We start from the raw sequence: 14,356 nt of genomic DNA, 5'->3' as shown, positions 1-14,356 counted from the left end.
CTGTGGCAGCGGTAAAGGCTTAGTGAAGATGTCTGCAAGTTGATCCTTAGATGAGATAAACTTGATCTGGAGTTGCTTCTGTGATACACGTTCCCGTACAAAGTGATAGTCAACTTCAATGTGTTTCATTCGGGCATGAAATACTGGATTTGCAGAAAGGTATGTAGCACCGATGTTATCACACCAAAGAATAGGAGGCTGTGGTTGAGACAAACCCAACTCCTGAAGCAAAGACTGCACCCAAATAATCTCTGCAGTAGCATTAGCCACAGCCTTGTACTCAGCTTCAGTACTGCTACGTGACACAGTAGCCTGTTTCCGAGCACTCAGGCGATCAAATTAGAGCCAAAGAATACTGCATAACCCCCCGTGGATCGCCTGTCATCTGGGCTACCAGCCCAATCTGCATCAGAGAAGGCCGAAAGGACCCGAGAGGAAGTCGGCCGAATATGCATAGCAAATGTCAGGGTGAACTGAACATAACGAAGAATGCATTTAACAACAGCCCAATGAGTATCTCTGGGAGCCTGAAGGTACTGACAAACCCTGTTAACAACATAAGAGATATCTGGTCTCGTGATCGTCAAGTACTGAAGTCCACCAACAATGCTCCTGTACTCTGTGGCATCCGCAGGAGACAAAAGCTCACCATCAACAGCTGTTATCTTGTCGGTAGACGACATGGGTGTGGTGGTCGGTTTGCACTTCAGCATGCCAGCTCTCTGTAACAACTCCAAGGAGTACTTCTTCTGCGTAAGGACAAGACCAGTAGCACGAGAAGTGACCTCAACTCCAAGAAAGTAGTGAAGCTTCCCAAGATCTTTGACCGCAAAATCAGCACCAAGAGAGCAGACAAGAGCATCAGCAGCATACTGAGAAGAGCTGACAAGGATAATATCATCGACATATACCAAAAGATACATAGTGACTTCTGGCTTCTGTAGAAGAAATAACGAAGTGTCAGCAGTAGACGGCACAAACCCATGAGCACGAAGGGCAGAGGCAAGGCGGGCATGCCAGGCACGAGGAGCTTGCTTCAAACCATATAGTGCTTTGGAAAGACGACAGATATAGTCAGGACGATCAGGATCAGAGAAACCAGGCGGCTGTTTCATATAAACCTCTTCCTCCAAAAATCCATGTAGAAAAGCATTCTGCATATCAAGTTGACGAAGTGACCAACCACGAGAAACAACAATGGAGAGAAGAAGCCGAATAGTGGTAGGCTTGACGACAGGACTGAAGGTGTCCTCATAGTCAAGACCATGACGCTGCCGAAAACCGCGAGCAACAAGTCGCGCTTTATAACGCTCAATAGATCCATCCGAATGCTTCTTCACTTTGAATACCCATTTTGAGTCAATAACATTTACCCGTGGTGGTGGAGGAACGAGAGTCCATGTCTTGTTACGAAGAAGAGCATGAAACTCCTGCTCCATAGCCTCTCGCCAATGTGGAATGCGCAGGGCAGCCTGATATGAGCGAGGCTCAGAAGATGGATCCGCAACAGCAGCAGCCAAACAAGCAGCCAACCAAGCAACCGTACCATCCTTACGTTCCTTAGGTTTGAAAATGCCACTACGACTGCGTGTATGTGGTCGGGACACAGGAACCACCGAGGTCGACGGAGCAGCCTGCAAAGGGCTGGAGGACGGCGACGTTGATGAGTCAGCCGGTGACGAGGAGCCAGTCACGGTAGCCTCGGACTCGGTTGGCGAAGAAGGCCGACCCACCGGCGAAACCGGCAGAGCAGACGAAGCAGCTGGCGACTCCGGCATCACAGACCGGGCCGATGGCGAGCTCGGCATAGTGGGCCGTGGCACGGCCGGTGTCGCGGGCCGATCTGCTGATGAAGGCGACGTGAGGACCCGAGCCGCGGGCGAAGACGGCGTGACGGGCCGAGCCGCGGGCGACTCGGCGGCCGCTGGCGAAACGGACCGAGCAGTGGAGATGCTCGGCGCGACGGGCTCGTCGGGTGACCATGCATGGGCACGCGAATCGATGCCATGCAACATAGGGCGATCGACGTGCCCACCAGAAGACGACGATGATGATGGTGAATCCTCCAACAGCTCCAAACGAGCTTCATGTCCGGTTCCTGCATCATGGTTAGGTAACAGCAAAGGAGAGTATGCAACATCATCAAATTGGTCAGAAGCAACAGAGGATGAATGCAGGGATGGTGGTTCGACAGTGGACACAGGAAGGTTGGCAAAGGGAAAAACATGCTCATCAAACACGACGTCCCGAGATATATAGACACGATTAGTGGGAACATGAAGACATTTGTAACCTTTATGAAGAGAGCTATAGCCAAGAAAAACACACTTCTTAGAACGAAACTCAAGCTTGCGCTTGTTATATGGACGAAGATGCGGCCAGCAAGCACACCCAAATACCTTGAGAAAGGTATAATCAGGTTGTTCATTAAGGAGAACCTCAATGGGAGTCTTCATGTTTAAAACACGAGTAGGAGTACGGTTGATGAGAAAGCATGCAGTGGTGAAAGCATCACTCCAAAACCGAAACGGAACAGATGCATGGGCCAAAAGAGTAAGACCAGCTTCAACAATATGACGATGCTTACGTTCGACTGAACCATTCTGCTGATGTGTATGTGGACATGCTAAACGATGAGCTATCCCAAGCGACTGAAAGAAAGAGTTGAGGTTGCGATACTCGCCCCCCAGTCTGACTGGACATGAACAATTTTGTGCTTGAGAAGACGTTCAACATGTTTTTGAAACTGAACAAAAATATCAAACACATCAGATTTGCGTTTAATAAGGTAAAGCCAGGTAAAGCGACTATAAGCATCAACGAAACTGATATAGTAATTATGACCACTGACAGAAGGCTGAGCAGGACCCCATACATCTGAAAACACAAGTTCTAAAGGATGTTTCACCTCACGACTGGACTCCAAAAAAGGAAGTTGATGACTCTTCCCCTGCTGACAAGCATCACACACTGCTACATCTTTATGACTAGACAAACTAGGAAGCTCATGACGACGCAAAATATGACGGACAATAGGTGTGGCCGGGTGACCAAGACGAGCATGCCACTGTGACGGAGAGACCCGAACTCCACTGAAAACACGAGCGACACCAGGATGCTCCAGACGGTAGAGGCCCTGGCACAACCCCCACTAAGAAGAATGTCCCTCGTGCCCCGATCCTTAATAAAAAGATCAAAAGGGTGAAATTCACAAAGCACATTATTATCACGTGTGAGTTTAGGAACTGAAAGAAGATTACGGGTCACAGATGGAACTCGAAGAACATTGCGAAGCTGAAGACTCCTATTGGCATGTCTAGTGAGAAGAGATGCTTGACCAATATGAGAGATGTGCATACCTGCTCCATTGGCGGTGTGGATCTTGTCGGAGCCATGATAGGGTTCACGAGTGTGAAGCTTCCCCATCTCGCTAGTTAGATGCTCTGTCGCCCCAGAGTCCATGTACCAGTGTGGATCGATGGAGTAGGACTGAGTGTGTCCCTGTTGCTTCTGCAGCGCGGGACGATCAGCCATGGCGACCTGACGGGCATTGTTGCGTGTATCTTTGCCGTCATTGCCAAGACCAAGGAAGCTTCGCTGGAAGCGCTTATGACACTTGGAGGCCCAGTGCCCATCGCGGCCACAAAGCTGACACACACGTGGACCGCCAGCCCCCGGTAAGGTCGCAGTAGGTGGGGGGCCGAGGCGGGCGACGGTGGCAGCCCCAAGGGAGACCGGGGTGATGAAGAAGAGCGGCCACCCTTGGTGGCGGCGTTGGCCGAGAGGGAGCCAGTGCCCCTAGTGCGGCGAGTCTCGACCCGTTGCTCAGTGAGAAGGAGCCGAGAGAAAACCTCGTGTGCCAGCATGGGTGTCGAGTTGCCCCGCTCGTTGATGATCTCGACTAAGGCATCATACTCCTCATCAAGACCATTGACAATAAACGAGTTGAACTCGGAGTCGGTGAGGGGCTGTCCAATGGAGGCCAATGTGTCGGCGAGGCCCTTGACCTTGTTGTAGAACTCAGTGGCAGTGGAGTCAAGCTTCTGACACTCTCCAAGCTGACGACGGAGTGCAGAGACACGAGCCTGGGACTGCGCTGCAAAGGTGCGCTCAAGGATGGTCCAGGCCTCATGAGACGTCTTCGCGAAGACAACAAGGCCGGCAACTGCCGGCGAGAGCGACCCCTGGATGGAGGAGAGGTTCGCCTGGTCCTGCCCCGTCCAGACGCGATGGGACGGATTGTAGACCGGACCGTGCACGCTGTCTACCAGCGCGGGTGGGCAGGGAAGCGATCCGTCGACGTAGCCTAGCAGGTAGTGACTCCCCAAGAGCGGGAGAACCTGCGCACGCCAGAAGATGTAGTTGTCGGCGGAGAGCTTGATGGTGATGAGATGACCGAAGTGAAACGGCGGCGGCGAAGACAATCCCATCGAGGAGGCTGCCTGGGGTGCAAACACCATGGAGGCAGCCGGAGGCACCGAAGCCGATGCGGGAGGAGGCGGGACCGCAGCCAGGGCGGGCGCCGCAAAGCTCGCGGCCGGTGCGGACGCCGCAAGGCCCGCGGCCGGGGCGGACGCCGCAAGGCCCGCGGCCGGGGCGGACGCCGCCAACCCCGCCAGCGGGGCAGTGTGATCCGCTTGCGGCAGGAGCGGCGGGACGACGCCTGCGGAGTCCGCAGCGGACGGCGGCGCCGCGGTGTGGACCACGAGGTCACGCCCAAGCGAGGGCGCCGGCGGCGTGGAGAAGACGGAGCCGATGCTCCTTGTCCCGATCAGAGCCGGAACAGAGACGGCATCGAGCGGGAGGTTGAGCAGAGCCGCAAGAGAGGCCGGGAGGAATCCCGCAGCAGTGGAACCGGTGGTGGCGGCGCTCGACATGGCGGCGGCGCGATCGGTGGCGCAGCGGCGGCGGTGAAGGCGGCGGCGGCTGCGGCGGCGGTGCGGGTATTAGGGTTTAGAAGCGGAAGCGATCGTAACCTAGCGTGATACCATGTAAGACAATAAGTTTTGGGGAACCAGCACAATCCTCTAGGGGTGGCTTATCTCATTATATATAATGGTTGTGTTACAATATGTACCATATACGTACATAGGTACAGAAGCTATACATAGTCTAACATTTGTTCATCGAAGAAGCTACCAATATATACACACCATATGGTGGCTGTCCGTGGAAGGTGCTTGCGAGTGCATTCTTCTGCAATCATTGTGTCATGATCTGAAATGTTCTTCCGGTGGAAATTGGTTGAAAGATGGATGCAAAATCGGAAGCCTCTTAATATGCACAATATACATGTTTATCTTGTACAAATACATCTTCCAACTGTTCTTGTGCTTACGGCTCATCTCCTCGTTCTGTTCCAGCCGTCCATTTGCAGTGTTTACGTTCTTCTTTTGTGCTCCAGTTTGTTCCACTTCAAGGTGTCAGTACTCTTCTCTTTTGCGCCATTTGTATTCTTCTTTTCAATCCTTTGATTGTCTTCTTTCTCTATCTGGTTTCCTTCTGTGTAATTTATTTCCTTTACTGATTTGAACTCATTAGTTTGTCTTGTTTTGACACTTTGCAACTTCGTCCCATCGTTTTTCCCATGAATAATTGCTACACTCTTTTTCATAACTTTTTTATTTTCCTCCTTTCCATTAGCCAATTCAATCCTTATACGACCAAAACTCAATTTGTGGGAACGGTCCGATGGCTTTTTTATGATTTTTTCCTTATCAGATATTATTATGATTTTGTTCCTCCAACCACAAAGTATTTTGAACCATTTGATTTCATGTTCACTCCTATGGTTTTAGTTCTCGTTCTGTCAAGTTAGATTGTACGAAACTTACCCATCAATTCAGTTCTCTCCCTTAGAACTTGCATCAGTTCAGTTTTCTGAAACTTAGCTGGACACCTCCTTCTTTGTCAGTTTTCTTCTCGTGCTTAAATTTGTAATATTTTATCCGCGCGCATTGAATAGGTCATCACCCCGAGTTCCCGAACATTTATTTTCCGCTACGCAGTCCACATGCGTCTCAACTTCTATGTCCCTACTCCCCCCCTCATTTTCTTCTTGTCTATTGTGATCTTGTAGATCTGCTTTCGTTTGCCTCGCATTGGACCTTGCTCCCACCGGTTGCCAGAAGTCGACGACCCAAGTGTCGACACTGACTACAACTACTCCCGGTGGTCGTCTGCATTACCCTCGCAACTCGTCCTACGCAAGAAAACCTCAATGGACCTCCATCAGTTCATGAAAATGGAGGTAAATTACCACTTCTCCCTCCTAATCTCCTCCAAATCGGGGTCGAATCTTATCCTCCACTAAATTGGTTGTTGGTACTTTTATAGTGCCCAATCTCTTACGACCTTAGAGGCTTGTGAAGCGGTGACAAAATTGTGAGGAACAAGTGCTTCTCCCTCTTTATTCCAGCACACTACAAAGAAAGAACGACAAGTTTCATGTAATTATTCAAATCTTGTTCATGAGATTTGTGATTTAACTGTTAGTTCATTATACATTATCCGTAAGTGTGTAGCTGAACAAGATGTCTATCCAACTTATGTCCAACTCAATTCATATGAAGCATTCAATCAAGTCGCATCGGCATAGTTCTTGTTGACTGAACAAGATGTACATCCAACTTATCTCCAATTCAGCTTGGTCTTGCTCACGGTTGCATAATTTTCCTGATTAGCCCAAAACACATTATCTTTTAATATTTACTGATTTCATACAAATTCCAACCGTCAACTCGATCGTACTGACATTTTTCTTACCGCTGCATCAGTACCTAATGATACATCTGAAGGAAATATGCCCTAGAGGCAATAATAAAGTTATTATTTATTTCCTTATATCATGATAAATGTTTATTATTCATGCTAGAATTTTATTAACCAGAAACATAATACATGTGTGAATACATAGACAAATAGAGTGTCACTAGTATGCCTCTACTTGATTAGCTCGTTGATCAAAGATGGTTATATTTCCTAACCATAGACATGAGTTGTCATTTGATTAACGGGATCACATCATTAGGAGAATGATGTGATTGACTTGACCCATTCCGTTAGCATAGCACTTGATCGTTTAGTTTGTTGCTATTGCTTTCTTCATGACTTATACATGTTCCTATGACTATGAGATTATGCAACTCCCGTTTACCGGAGGAACACTTTGTGTGCTACCAAACGTCACAACGTAACTGGGTGATTATAAAGGTGATCTACAGGTGTCTCCGAAGGTACTTGTTGGGTTGGCGTATTTCGAGATTAGGATTTGTCACTCCGATTGTCGGAGAGGTATCTCTGGGCCCACTCGGTAATGCACATCACTATAAGCCTTGCAAGAATTGCAACTAATGAGTTAGCTGCGGGATGATGTGTTACGGAACGAGTAAAGAGACTTGCCGGTAACGAGATTGAACTAGGTATTGAGATACCAACGATCGAATCTCGGGCAAGTAACATACCGATGACAAAGGGAACAACGTATGTTGTTATGCGGTCTGACCGATAAAGATCTTCGTAGAATATGTAGGAGCCAATATGGGCATCCAGGTCCCGCTATTGGTTATTGACCAGAGAGGTGTCTCGGTCATGTCTACATAGTTCTCGAACCCGTAGGGTCCGCATGCTTAATGTTCGTTGGCGATATAGTACTATATGAGTTATGTATGTTGATGACCGAATGTTGTTTGGAGTCCGAGATGAGATCACGGACATGACGAGGAACTCCGGAATGGTCCGGAGATAAAGTTTGATATATGGGATAGTAGTGTTTGATCTCCGGAAGGGTTCTAGAATTCACCGGAAGGGGTTCTGGATGTTTTCCGAAATGTTTGGGTACGAGAACACTTTATCTGGGCCAAAGGGGAAAGCCCATGAGGCTTTTGAAAAGTGCAAAAGGAAGTTTTGCGGAGACCAGAGGCCCTGGCGTCTAGGGGGTAGACGCCGGGAACCCTGGCGTCTAGCCCTGGAGTCCGAGAAGGACTCTTGCCTTTCGGGTGAAACCGACTTTGAGGAGGCTTTTACTCCAAGTTTCGACCTCATGGCTCAACATATAAATAGAGGAGTAGGGCTAACACCAAAGACACATCAAGAAACACCAAGCCGTGTGCCGGCTACCCCGTCCCCTCTAGTTTATCCTCCGTCATAGTTTTCGTAGTGCTTAGGCGAAGCCCTGTGGAGATTGTTTTTCACCAACACCATCACCACGCCGTCGTGCTGCCGGAACTCATCTACTACTTCGCCCCTCTTGCTGGATCGAGAAGGCGAGGACGTCACCGAGCCGAACGTGTGCAGAACTCGGAGGTGTCGTGCTTTCGGTACTTGGATTGGTCGGATGTGAAGACGTACGACTACATCAACTGCATTGATATAACGCTTCTGCGAATGGTCTACGAGGGTACGTAGACAACACTCTCCCCTCTCGTTGCTATGCATCACCATGATCTTGCGTGTGCGTAGGAATTTTTTTGAAATTACTACGTTCCACAACAGTGGTATCAGAGCCTAGGTTTTATGCGTTGATGTTGTGCATGAGTAGAACACAAGTGAGTTGTGGGCGATATAAGTCATACTGCTTACCAGCATGTCATACTTTGGTTCGGCGGTATTGTTGGATGAAGCGGCCCAGACCGACATTACGCGTACGCTTACGCGAGACTGCTTCTACCGACGTACTTTGCACACAGGTGGCTGGCGGGTGTCAGTTTCTCCAACTTTAGTTGAACCAAGTGTGGCTATGCCCGGTCCTTCGAAGGTTAAAATAGCACCAACTTGACAAACTATCGTTGTGGTTTTGATGCGTAGATAAGAACGGTTCTTGCTAAGCCCGTAGCAGCCACGTAAAACTTGCAACAACAAAGTAGAGGACGTCTAACTTGTTTTTGCAGGGCATGTTATGATGTGATATGGTCAAGACATGATGCTGAATTTTATTGTATGAGATGATCATGTTTTGTAACCAAGTTATCGGCAACTGGCAGGAGCCATATGGTTGTCGCTTTATTGTATGCAATGCAATCGCGTTGTAATGCTTTACTTTATCACTAAGCGGTAGCGATAGTCGTGGAAGTATAAGATTGGCGAGACGACAACGATGCTACGATGGAGATCAAGGTGTCGCGCGGGTGACCATGGTGATCATGACGGTACTTCGAAGATGGAGATCACAAGTACAAGATGATGATGGCCGTATCATATCACTTATATTGATTGCATGTGATGTTTATCTTTTATGCATCTCATCTTGCTTTGATTGACAGTAGCATTATAAGATGATCCCTCACTAAATTATCAAAGTATAAATGTTCTCCCTGAATATGCACCATTGCGAAAGTTCTTCGTGCTGAGACACCACATGATGATCGGGTGTGATAGGCTCTACGTTCAAATACAATGGGTGCAAAACAGTTGCACACGCGGAATTCTCAGGTTAAACTTGACGAGCCTAGCATATAACAGATATGGCCTCAGAACACGGAGACCGAAAGGTCGAGCGTGAATCATATAGTAGATATGATCAACATAGTGATGTTCACCATTGAAACTACTCCATCTCACGTGATGATCGGACATGGTTTAGTTGATTTGGATCACGTGATCACTTAGAGGATTAGAGGGATGTCTATCTAAGTGGGAGTTCTTAAGTAATATGATTAATTGAACTTTAATTTATCATGAACTTAGTCCTGGTAGTATTAGAATATCTATGTTGTAGATTAATAGCTCGCGTTTAGCTCCCCTGTTTTATTTTTGATATGTTCCTAGAGAAAACTAAGTTGAAAGATGTTAGTAGCAATGATGCGGATTGGATCCGTGATCTGAGGTTTATCCTCATTGCTGCACAGAAGAATTATGTCTTTGATGCACCGCTAGGTGAAAAACCTATTGCAGGAGCAGATGTAGATGTTATGAACATTTGGCTAGCTCAATATGATGACTACTTGATAGTTTAGTGCACCATGCTTAAACGGCTTAGAATCGGGACTTCAAAGACGTTTTGAACGTCATGGACCATATGAGATATTCCAGGAGTTGAAGTTAATATTTCAAGCAAATACCCGAGTTGAGAGATATGAAGTCTCCAAAAAGTTCTATAGCTAAAAGATGGAGGAGAATAGCTCAAGCAGTGAGCATGTGCTCAGATTGTCTGGGTACTACAATCACTTGAATCAAGTGGGAGTTAATCTTCCAGATAAAATAGTGATTGACAGAATTCTCTAGTCGCCATCACCAAGTTAGTAGAACTTCGTGATGAACTGTGATATGCAAGGGACAACGGAAACGATTCCCAAGCTCTTCGTAATGCTGAAATCGACGAAGGTAGAAATCAAGAAAAATATCAAGTGTTGATGGTAGACAAGACCACTAGTTTCAAGAAAAGGGAAAAGGGAAGAAGGGGAACTTCAAGTAGAACGGCAAGCAAGTTGCTGCTCAAGTGAAGAAGCCCAAGTCTGGTCCTAAGCCTGAGACTAAGTGCTTCTACTGCAAAGGGACTGGTCACTGGAAGTGGAACTGCCCCAAGTATTTGGCGGATAAGAAGGATGGCAAAGTGAACAAAGGTATATTTGATATACAGATTATTGATGTGTATTTTACTAGTGTTCGTAGCAACCCCTCGGTATTTGATACTGGTTCAGTTGCTAAGTATAGTAACTCGAAACGGGAGTTGCAGAATGAACATAGACTAGTTAAGGGTGAAGTGGCGATGTGTGTTGGAAGTGGTTCCAAGATTGATATGATCATCACTTAACACTCCCTATACTTTTGGGATTAGTGTTGAACCTAAATAAGTGTTATTTGATGTTTGCGTTGAGCATGAATATGATTTGATCATGTTTATTGCAATACGGTTATTCATTTAAGTAACAGAATAAATTGTTGTTCTGTTTACATGAATAAAACCTTATATGGTTACACACCCAATGAAAATGGTCTGTTGGATCTCGATCGTAGTGATACACATATTCATAATATTGAAACCAAAAGATGCAAAGTTAATAATGATGGTGCAACTTATTTGTGGCACTGCCATTTAGGTCATATTGGTGTAAAGCGCATGAAGAAAATCCATGATGATGGGCTTTTGGAATCACTTGATTATGAATCAGTTGATGCTTGCGAACCATGCCTCATGGGCAAGATGACTAAGACTCCGTTCTCTGGAACAATGGAGCGAGCAACAAATTTGTTGGAAATCATACATACTGATGTATGTGGTCCGATGAATATTGAGGCTCGTGGTAGGTATCATTATTTTCTGATCTTCACAGATGATTTGAGCAGATATGAGTATATCTACTTGATGAAACACAAGTCTGAAACATTTGAAAAGTTTAAAGAATTTCAGAGTGAAGTGGAGAATCATCGTAACAAAAATAAAAGTTTCTACGATATGATCGCAGAAGTAAAATATTTGAATTACGAGTTTGTCCTTCAGTTAAAAACAATGTGAAATAGTTTTACTACTCACGCCACTTGGAACACCACAGTGCAATGGTGTGTTCGAACGTCATAACCGTACTTTATTAGATATGGTGCGATCTATGATGTCTCTTACCGATCTACCACTATCGTTTTGGGGTTATACATTAGAGACAAATGCATTCACGTTAAATAGGGCACCATCTAAATCCGTTGTGACGACACCGTATGAACTATGGTTTGGCAAGAAACCTAAGCTATCGTTTCTTAAAGTTTGAGGTTGCAATGCTTATATGAAAAAGTTTCAACCTGATAAACTCAAACCTAAATCAGAGAAGTGCGTCTTCATAGGATACCCAAAAGAAAATGTTGGGTACACATTCTATCACAGATCCGAAGGCAAGATATTCGTTGCTTTGAATGGATCCTTTCTAGAGAAGGAGTTTCTCTCGAAAGAAGTGAGTGGGAGGAAAGTACAACTTGATGAGGTAACTATACCTGCTCCCTTATTGGAAAGTAGTTCATCACAGAAATCTGTTCTTGTGACTACTACACTAATTAGTGAGGAAGCTAATGATGATGATCATGTAACTTCAGATCAAGTTACTACCGAACCTCGTAGGTAAACCAGAGTGAGATCCGCACCAGAGTGGTACGGTAATCCTGTTCTGGAGGTCATGTTACTTGACCATGACGAGCCTACGAACTATGAGGAAGCGATGATGAGCCCAGATTCTGCGAAATGGCTTGAGGCCATGAAATCTGAGATGAGATCCATGTATTAGAACAAAGTATGGACTTTGATTGACTTGCCCAATGATCGGCGAGCCATTGAGATTAAATGAATCTTCAAGAGGAAGATGGACGCTGATAGTAGTGTTACTATCTACAAAGCTAGAATTGTCGCAAAAGGTTTTCGACAAGTTCAATGTTTGACTACGATGAGAGTTTCCCACTCGTATCTATGCTTAAGTCTGTCCGAATCATGTTAGCAATTGCCGCATTTTATGAAATCTGGCAAATGGATAAACAAAACTGCATTCCATAATGGATTTATTAAAGAAGAGTTGTATATGATGCAACTAGAAGGTTTTGTCAATCCTAAAGGTACTAACAAAATATGCAAGCTCTAGCAATCCATCTATGGACTGGTGCAAGCATCTCGGAGTTGGAATATACGCTTTGATAAGTTGATCAAAGCATATAGTTTTATACAGACTTGCGGTGAAGCCTGTATTTACAAGAAAGTGAGTGGGAGCACTACATCATTTCTGATAAGTATATGTGTATGACATATTGTTGATCGGAAATAATGTAGAATTATTCTGCAAAGCATAAAGGAGTGTTTGGAAGGAGTTTTTCAAAGAAAGACCTCGGTGAAGCTGCTTACATATTGAGCATCAAGATCTATAGAGATAGATCAAGACGCTTAATAAGTTTTCAATGAGTACATAATTTAACAAGTTTTTGAAGTAGTTCATAATGGAAAAGTCAAAGAAAGAGTTCTTGCCTGTGTTACAAGGTGTGAAATTGAGTAAGACTCAAAGCCCGACCACGGCGGAAGACAGAGAGAGAATGAAAGTCATTCCCTATGCCTCAGCCATAGGTTCTATAAAGTATGACATGCTGTGTACCAGACCTATTGTATACCCTGCCCTGAGTTTGGCAAGGGAGTACAATAGTAATCTAGGAGTAGATCACTGGACATTGGTCAAAATTATCCTTAGTGGAATAAGGATATGTTTCTCGATTATGGAGGTGACAAAAGGTTCGCCGTAAAGGGTTACGACGATGCAAGTTTTGACACTGATCCAGATGACTCAAAATCTAAATCTGGATACATATTTAAAGTGGGAGCAATTAGCTAGAGTAGCTCCGTGCAGAGCATTGTTGACATAGAAATTTTCAAAATACTTACGGATCTGAATGTGGCAGACCCGTTGACTAAACTTCTCTCACAAGCAAAACATGATCACACCTTAGTACTCTTTGGGTGTTAATCACATAGCGATGTGAACTAGATTATTGACTCTAGTAAACCCTTTGGGTGTTGGTCACATGTCGATGTGAACTATAGGTGTTAATCACATGGTGATGTGAACTATTGGTGTTAAATCACATGGAGATGTGAACTAGATTATTGACTCTAGTGCAAGTGGGAGACTGAAGGAAATATGCCCTAGAGGCAATAATAAAGTTATTATTTATTTCCTTATATCATGATAAATGTTTATTATTCATGCTAGAATTGTATTAACTGGAAACATAATACAATGTGAGTACATAGACAAACAGAGTGTCACTAGTATGCCTCTACTTGACTAGCTCGTTGATCAAAGATGGTTATGTTTCCTAACCATAGACATGAGTTGTCATTTGATTAACGGGATCATATCATTAGGAGAATGATGTGATTGACTTGACCCATTCCGTTAGCATAGCACTTGATCGTTTAGTTTGTTGCTATTGCTTTCTTCATGACTTATACATGTTCCTATGACTATGAGATTATGCAACTCCCGTTTATCGGAGGAACACTTTGTGTGCTACCAAATGTTACAACGTAACTGGGTGATTATAAAGGTGCTCTACAGGTGTCTCCGAAGGTACTTGTTCGGTTGGCGTATTTCGAGATTAGGATTTGTCACTCCGATTGTCAGAGAGGTATCTCTGGGCCCACTCGGTAATGCACATCACTATAAGCCTTGCAAGCATTGCAACTAATGAGTTAGTTGCGGGATGATGTGTTACGGAACGAGTAAAGAGACTTGCCGGTAACGAGATTGAACTAGGTATTGAGATACCGACGATCGAATCTCGGGCAAGTAACATACCGATGACAAAGGGAACAACGTATGTTGTTATGCGGTCTGACCGATAAAGATCTTCGTAGAATATGTAGGAGCCAATATGGGCATCCAGGTCCCGCTATTGG

Source organism: Triticum dicoccoides, chromosome 6A (genome assembly GCF_002162155.2).
Source record: "Triticum dicoccoides isolate Atlit2015 ecotype Zavitan chromosome 6A, WEW_v2.0, whole genome shotgun sequence".
NCBI classification, from domain to species: domain Eukaryota; kingdom Viridiplantae; phylum Streptophyta; class Magnoliopsida; order Poales; family Poaceae; genus Triticum; species Triticum dicoccoides.
This window is presented reverse-complemented; position numbering follows the sequence as displayed.